This window comes from Triticum aestivum, chromosome 7A (assembly GCF_018294505.1).
Source record: "Triticum aestivum cultivar Chinese Spring chromosome 7A, IWGSC CS RefSeq v2.1, whole genome shotgun sequence".
Taxonomy (NCBI): Eukaryota; Viridiplantae; Streptophyta; class Magnoliopsida; order Poales; family Poaceae; genus Triticum; species Triticum aestivum.
In genome coordinates this window covers 325,457,451-325,466,393 of record NC_057812.1, presented here as the reverse complement: position 1 = coordinate 325,466,393, position 8,943 = coordinate 325,457,451, and positions in this window count along the sequence as shown.

Genomic DNA, 8,943 nt, shown 5'->3' with positions numbered 1-8,943 from the left:
CCTCACTAATTGGTGTAGGCATCACTTGAACCGATTTCTGTGATGAACCATTTTCTAATTCGAGAGAAGGTACAACTACCTCATCAAGTTCTACTTTCCTCCCACTCACTTCTTTCGAGAGAAACTCCTTCTCTAGAAAGGATCCACTCTTAGCAACAAATATCTTGCCTTCGGATTTGTGATAGAAGGTGTACCCAATAGTTTCTTTTGGGTTATCCTATGAAGATGCACTTCTCTGATTTGGGTTTGAGCTTATCAGGCTGAAACTTTTTCACATAAGCATCGCAACCCCAAACTTTAAGAAACGACAGCTTAGGTTTTTTGCTAAACCACAGTTCATACGGTGTCGTCTCAATTGATTTTTTAGATGGTGTCCTATTTAACGTGAATGCATCTGTCTCTAATGCATAACCCCAACACGGTAGTGGTAAATCGGTAAGATACATCATAGATCGCACCATATCTAATAAAGTGTGGTTACGATGTTCGGACACACCATTACGTTGTGGTGTTCCAGGTGGAGTGAGTTGCGAAACTATTTCACATTGTTTCAAATGAAGGCCAAACTCGTAACTCAAATATTTGCCTTCGTGATCAGATCGTAGAAACTTTATTTTCTTGGGACGATGATTGTCAACTTCACTCTGAAATTCTTTGAACTTTTCAAATGTTTCAAACTTATGATTCATTAACTAGATATACCCATATGTGCTCAAATCATCTGTGAAGGTCAGCAAATAATGATACCCGCCGCGAGCCTCAACACTCATCGGACCGCATACATCAGTATGTATTATTTCCAATAAGTCAGTGGCTCGCTCTATTGTTCCAGAGAACGGAGTCTTGGTCATCTTGCCCATGAGGCATGGTTTGCAAGCATCAAGTGATTCCAAAAGCCCGCCAGCATGGAGTTTCTTCATGTGCTTTACATCAATATGACCTAAACTGCAGTGCCACTAGTATGTTGCACTATCATTATCAACTTTGCATCTTTTGGCATCAATATCATGAATATGTGTATCACTACGGTCGAGATTGAATAAACCATTCACCTTGGGTGTATGACCACAGAAGGTTTTATTCATGTAAACAGAATAACAATTATTCTTTGACTTAAATGAATAACCGTATTGCAATAAACATGATCCAATCATATTATGCTCAACGCAAACACCAAATAACATTTATTTTAGGTTCAACACTAATCCCAAAGGGAAAGGGAGTGTGCGATGATGATCTTATCAACCTTGGAATCACTTCCAACACAGATCGTCACCTCGCCCTCAACTAGTCTTATTCATTTTGTAACTCCTATTTCAGGTTACTAATCATAGCAACTGAACCATTATCAAATACCCAGGGGCTACTATGAACACTAGTAAAGTACACATCAATAACATGTATATCATATATACTTTTGTTCACTTGGCCATCCTTCTTATCTGCCAAATACTTGGGGCATTTCTGCTTCCACTGACCAGTCCCTTTGTAGTAGAAGCACTCAGTCTCAGGCTTAGATCCAGACTTGGGCTTCTTCACTTGCGCAGAAACTTGCTTGCCGTTCTTCTTGAAGTTCCCCTTCTTCCCTTTGCCCTTTTTCTTGAAACTAGTGGTCTTGTTAACCATCAACACTTGATGCTCTTTCTTGATTTCTACCTCTGCAGCCTTTAGCATTGCGAAGAGCACGGGGATCGTTTTCGTCATCCCTTGCATATCATAGTTCATCACGAAGTTCCAGTAACTTGGTGATAGTCACTAGAGAACTATGTCAATCACTATCTTATCCGGAAGATTAACTCCCACTTGATTCAAGCGATAGTAGTACTCAGACATTCTGAGCACATGCTCACTGGTTGAGCTATTCTCTTCCATCTTGTAGGCAAAATACTTGTCAGAGGTCTCATACCTCTCGACTCAGGCATGAGTCTGAAATACCAATTTCAGATCTTGGAACATCTTATATGCTCTGTGGTGTTCAAAACAATTTTGAAGTCCCGGTTCTAAGCCGTAAAGCATGGTGCACTAAACTATCAAGTAGTCATCATACCGAGCTTGCCAAATGTTGATAACGTCTGCATCTGCTCCTGTAATAGGTCCATCAGCTAGCGGTGCATCAAGGACATGATTCTTCTGTGCAGCAATGAGGATAATCCTCAGATCACGGACCTAGTAAGCATCATTGCTACTATCAACTTTCAACTCAGTTTTCTCTAGGAACATATCATAAATAAAACGGGGAAGCTATATGTGAGCAATTGATCTACAACATAGATATGCAAATACTATCAGGACTAAGGTCATGATAAATTTAAGTTCAATTAATCTTATTACTTTAAAACTACCACTTAGATAGACATCCCTCTAGTCATCTAAATGATCACGTGTCACAGCCCTAGAATTATGCTTTGTAATTAGTTGCGTCAGTGAGTGGCATCCATGCATCATGTTTAAATTCCATTTAAATGTGAATTGGGGAAAGTGGAAAGCCTCAGAGATCATTTCTAAAAAATGATCTACATTAAAAATTGCTTTAGATAAACCCAAGAAAATATTCCTGTTAAGCTATAAAAATATTGGCAAGAGGTAAAATTCAAACCAATATTTTTGGAATCTTAGGGATATTTATTTTGGGCCTTTGAAATTAAATCAATAAGTATTTGACTTTTGGATTATATTCATTTTATATAGAATATATTTCAAAAGGCCCAGAAATTATTTATGTGCCTTTTGAAAAGTCCATAATGGCAACAAACAAATATTCAAAAGGTTTTGCCCTGCTTTGATTTACTTTTGAATTTGAATTAGTGGAAAAATGAATAAATAAATAGAAAACAGAGCGGAACTTATGTCAGCGTACCTGCGCGGCCTGCTACTGTTGCCGGCCCAGCTGAGCAGCCCAACCCACCTGGCCTTCTCCCAGTCATCTCCTAGCTCCTGCCAGGAGGACGACACCGTGTCGCCTAAGCACGCACCTGAGGTTTCCACCTCCTGCTTCGTGCTGGCGGCCTCCCCTTCGGGCCCATCCATGCCTGGAGATGCCAAACACCCCCTCGCCCACTCCCCCGCCTCTCTGGCCTCTCCCCATCGCTTTGGCTCTCTCTCCCGCAGCCGCCCGAACACACCCGTAGCGTGCAGCTCACCGCTGCCGTGCCCACTGGCCTCCCCTCGCCTCCCCACTTCTCTGGAAGCTCCGCACTCGTTATGTACATCGTCTCCGTCAACACACACGGCGACGGGAGCCCTGGAGTGATGCCATCGTCGCCATCTTCACTGACGGGCGCTGAAGATCGCCGGCTCTGATTCACCGTCTCCAAGTCGTCCCCGAGCTCACTGACCATCTCCTCTGCCTCCCTGTGAGCTCCTGCACCATTCACCCCTCTCCCCGTCGGCGTGTTTCTCCTCTAGCCGCCCCCCTGTGAGGAACCGAGGCCGTCGTCCGCCATGGCCGGCGAGCCTGCGCTCCTGAGCATCCCCTGCTTGCCCCCATGGCACAGGTGTGATTATGCTGCCCCTAGATGCCTCTTGTGCCACCTCATTCACCGTACGCGAGCTGCAGCCCTGCGCCCATTGGAACCCAAGCCCCGCCGCCGCTTGACCTCATCGCCGAGCCCAACTCTTGCAACCCCAGGGCCTCCCTCCACCTCCGTTGGATGCGGCCGAGTGCCAGCTTTCCAACGGTACCGCCCGCGGCCCAAACCGTCTCCTGTAGGTGAAACCCGAGCCACTCCGGTGAACATCCGCCGCGCTCTTGGTCGCCGCCGGCCGAACTCCGACGATAGCAGACGTGGCCACCTAGTTAGGGCTAATCACATGCTAATTAACCCGCCCTCTCTCACTTACATATGGGCCCCACACCCTTAATTAACCACAGTTAGTTCCTATTTAGTTTTAACTAATCACAGTGGCCCCACATGTCAGCGTTGACCTTGCTGACGTGGCCCTTGACCGACCCCACCCATCAGTGACCCAAGCCAGTAATGTGACACTGACCAATGGGTCCTACAGGTCAGGTTTGACATGGACCGGCTCCTATTGACTTGTCGATGCCACACAGACGTCATGCTGATGCAATAAAGCTTTCTGGAATTTAAATAAATCTAAATTATTTATTTATTTTCAAAAAATGCCCAAAACTTCTAAAAATCATAGATAATAATCTATGTCTTAGAATGAAATAAATTATATATGAAAAATGATCAGAAAAATCCAATCTATCCAATGGTACTGTTTTCATGCATGTTAAATCAAGTAAAACGTGCTGATCAGGTCAAATCAATTAAATGTCATGTGAATAATAACATATGGAGTTTGAATTTGAATCTTGGATTCAAACCAACTTCATTTAAATTGTTGCTAGTTGCATTAGCTCAAACCACAGCATATTGCCATGTCACATTCATGCATCATATTGTTGCATCGCATTGATTGTGTTTCTTCTCTGTTGCCAGTAATTTTCCCCACTCAGTAGACATTGTTCCGATGATGTGTTCGATGACACCGATGAAGAGCTATACTATCTTTAGAAGTGCCAGGCAAGCAAAACCCCCTTGTTCATTCCGATACAATCCCACTCTCTCGTTTCTGCTCTCTTTTACTGCATTAAGACAACAACGCTTCAAAGTTTACCTGCTGCGGTAGTTGAACCCCTTTCCTCTGCATGACCTCTCATTGCCACAGTAAGTAGATGAAACCCACTAGCATGAGTAGGAGTTGTTCGAGCCCGGATGTGCCTACTCATTCATGCTTGTTGTCATGCCTGCTACTGCTTAGAGTTGAGTCATGTCTGATTCATCGCGGAAGAATTGGAATGTGGTGAACATGTCCTGTTGTTGAGAGCTAAGTGTGTGAACACGATTTGGTAAAGGTAGCGGTGAGAGGCCATGTAGGAGTACATGGTGGGTTGTCTCATTGAAACCGTCCTTAGGAACCGAGTTATGTGTTTGTGATCCATGAACAGCTACTACCACGCATTGGAATGCTTAAGTGCCCCTCTCGACTTATTAATCGCCTTCATCTCTATCCAGGAGTTGCAACTAGTTTCTGGTGTTTGTAGGTTGTGTTAGTAGTCTACCAAGTGGCACCCAGTACAGGTGGGCTTGGGACAGACTAGGCACCGTGGCACAGTGTACCAAGCGTACATCCATCCAACGAGGTGGGCTTGGGAACCTTGTACACATCATTTGGGGCCGTAAGCGACACCCCGTCCGGATCTCCATGCGGATGGAACCAAATAGGCTATAAACCTGGACTAGAGACTTGTGTGGTTAGTTAGGTCGTGGCCGACTCCCTCGTGAGGCTTCCACTTGGAAGTTGCTGAGATACACGACATGTACATGGTGGTAAGTGGCAGGAGCGTGTGTGAAGAAGTACACCCCTGCAGGGTTAATATGATCTATTCGAATAGTCGTGCTCGCGGTAAAGGACCTCTGTGTTGCTTATACAGTTCATAGACAAGTGAAAGTGGATACTCTAAAATGCGCAAGATAAGCGTGAGTGCTATGGATGGCCTTCTCGTAGGGAGACGTGAGCGGATCCATAGTGGTGTATTGATATGGTGAATATTTGGACTCGTGTGCGCCACCTCAAAAGAGTTACTTGCAATCGTAGTACAGGATAGCCACTGAGTCAAAGCTGGCTTGCTGCAGTTAAACTCCACCACCCCTTTGTTGATACTGATGCATATGTAGCTAGTTCTGATGTAAGTCTTGATGGGTACATTTATACTCACCTTTGCTTAATTTATGTTTTCGCAGAGAGAGACTTTAGTGACACTAGTAGTTCCGTGTGGAATTCGACGTTTAGCTTGTTACCTTAGCTATGATCTTGTTCCCTCGGCAGGGTCTTGTAAATAGTCAGGCTTCTCAGCCTTTTCATTGTAGTTGTCTGTACTCAGACAAGTTAAGCTTCCGCATGTGCTTTTTGCTTGTATGACTTGAATGTTGGGTCATCAGACCCATGTTTCTAATATCTGGCTCCTCGGAGCCTAATGAATAAATACTTAGAGTCGTAGAGTTTTGTTGTGATGTCATGTTGTATTTGCACATATCGAGCATATTGTGTGTAGGTTATTGAAATGCTTGGTATGTGCGGGATCCGACAACCTAGTTGTTTATTCTTGGTAGCCTCTCTTACCGGGAAATATCTCCTAGTGCTTCCACTGAGCCATGGTAGCTTGCTACTACTCCAGAACACTTAGGCTGGCCGGCATGTGTCCTTCTTCGTTCCTGTGTCTGTCCCTTCGGGGAAATGTCACGCGTTGTTCCTTTAAGTCCTTGTAGCTTGCTATGACTTGGGTTCATACGTTGATGACTGACACGTTCGTTGCTGGGTCATGTATGTCTGTCCCTGTAAGTTAGTGCCACTTTGGATTCACGACTAGTCATGTCGGCCCAGGTTCTTTATCATATGGATGCTAGCGACACTATCATATACATGAGCCAAAAGGCGCAAACAGTGCCAGGCCAGGTAAGGTGGCACCCATGGGAATACCATGCGTGAGGCTGCAAAGTGATATGATGTGTTACATGCTAGATCGATGTGACTTAGGATCGGTGTCCTGGCAGCTTTGGTATCAAAGCCTAACTGCTTATTGAATTACCAAGCCAAACTGGTCGAAGTCGTGTCTAGAAATGCTTTAGTTATATAATGGAATTGATTGATGAAGGGAATGTAAGGCTCTTTGTTGGTGTCAAAACAGGCGGATCTCGGGTAGGGGGTCCCGAATTGTGCATCTAAGGCGGATGGTAACAGGAGGCAGGGGACATGATGTTTACCCAGGTTCGGCCCTCTTGATGGAGGTAAAACCCTACGTCCTGCTTGATTGTTCTTGATGATATGAGTATTACAAGAGTTGATCTACCACGAGATCGTAGAGGCTAAACCCTAGAAGCTAGCCTATGGTATGATTATTTGTTGTCCTACGGACTAAACCCTTCGGTTTATATAGACACCGGAGGGGGCTAGGGTTACACAGAGTCGGTTACAAGGGAGGAGATCTACATATCCGTATTGCCTAGCTTGCCTTCCACGCCAAGGAGAGTCCCATCCGGACACGGGACGAAGTCTTCAATCTTGTATCTTCATAGTCCGACAATCCGACCAAAGGATATAGTCCGGCTGTCTGGAGACCCCCTAATCTAGGACTCCATCAGTAGCCCCTGAACCAGGCTTCAATGACGATGAGTCCGGCGCGCAGTATTGTCTTCCGCATTGCAAGGCGGGTTCCTGCTCCGAATACTCCACAGAAGATTTTGAACACCAGAATAGTGTCCGGCTCTGCAAAACAAGTTTCACATACCACCGTAGAGAGAATAATATTTCCACATATCCAATCTGCTGACACGTTTGACAGCATGACATCACGTCATCGCCCGGTCATTATTCGAACCGTTTTTCTCAACCAGCACCGCACATAACGCGAGGCAGTTTTCTTGACACGTCTTGTCAAAGCAGAGATCATGTCCCCCTTATTACGGCATTCTCATCAATACGGACGTGGGTAACCCAACTGTGCCATCAATTACGGCGTTTGGGGAATAACCAATTTTACTAGGCAAGTGGGGAGGCGCATCGCCTCTTCCGCCCCTCTAAAGGGACAAGGATTCACCCTTTTTACCCATGCCTTCTTCCTCCCTGCTTACCCATTCTCGCACACTCGAGCTTCAGCGCCCAAGTTCGCGTCTTTCTTCTCAAACCACTCCAAGCATGTCCGGAGCGGGAGGCAAGTGGATGACGGAGGAGAACATCACAAAGTTACGGGAAGCCGGATATCTAGTCGCGGATATCACGCACCAGCTGCCAGATGCAGGGCAGCTCATCCCTACGCCCTAACCCCATCAGAGGATAGTTTTTCTTACCCACTTCGTCTGTGGACTGGGATTTCCCCTACACCCGTTTGTCCGCGGGCTCATGTTCTACTACGGGCTGGATTTTCATGATCTGGCCCCCAATTTCATCCTCAACATCTCGGCATTTGTCGTCGTGTGCGAGGCCTTCCTCCGCATTAGGCCCCACTTCCGCCTATGGCTGAAGACCTTCAATGTTAAACCGAAGGTGGTGGTCGGCCAGCAAGCAGAGTGCGGAGGCGCCATGGTGGGAAAAATGCCTAACGTCACCTGGCTCGAAGGCTCCTATGTGGAGACCATAAAGGGGTGGCAATCGGGATGGTTCTACGTGACCGAGCCGCACGACACCAACTGGGTGGCGGCCCCTAAATTTCAATCCGGAATCCCCATGCGGCTCACTTCCTAGAAAGAGAAGGGCCTGTCCTGGGGTTCTTCGGTAGAGCTCACCGGGCACCAGACCTGCATCAGGAACATGATGAGCAAGAAAATCAAGCTCGTCAACGTGGTCCAGGTCATGCTCTTCCGTCGGATTCTCCCATGTCAACAACGGGCATTCAATTTGTGGGAGTTCGACCCGGCCCAGCACCAGACGCTGCGAGAGCTCTATGACACGACGCATAAGGACGTCTAGAGGGTGATGTTCAAGGGCGCCGAGGTACCTCCTCCCACCGAAGACCGCGGACTCAGCGCAAAGCGCCCTGCCAATCCGGTAAGTTTTTGCATATCACAGGGTATTTATTTGCCCCAGTTGAATGATGTGTAGGGTCTAAGCTCTCATGCCATTAACAGGACTGGATAAAGATAGTGGAGCAGCTCGATTGCCCATCCCCCCTGCCTGAAGATCTCGCAGATGCTCTCCTAATGAAGATGCTGGCTCCGGCACCTTACGAGGTGCCGGCGAAGAAGACCAAGAAGAAGTCCCCGGGGACCCGAAAGGGTCTCCGGTGCAAGGTCGTGTCGGACTCATCGTCCAATGACTCCGACGCTCACTCCTCCCACGAAAATGAGGAGGAGGAGGAGGAGGAGGGAAGTTCTCTCCCCCCAGCCGGGGGAGACAAGAAGAGGAAGGCCGACCCAATCGGGGAGGCCAAAGGGTCCA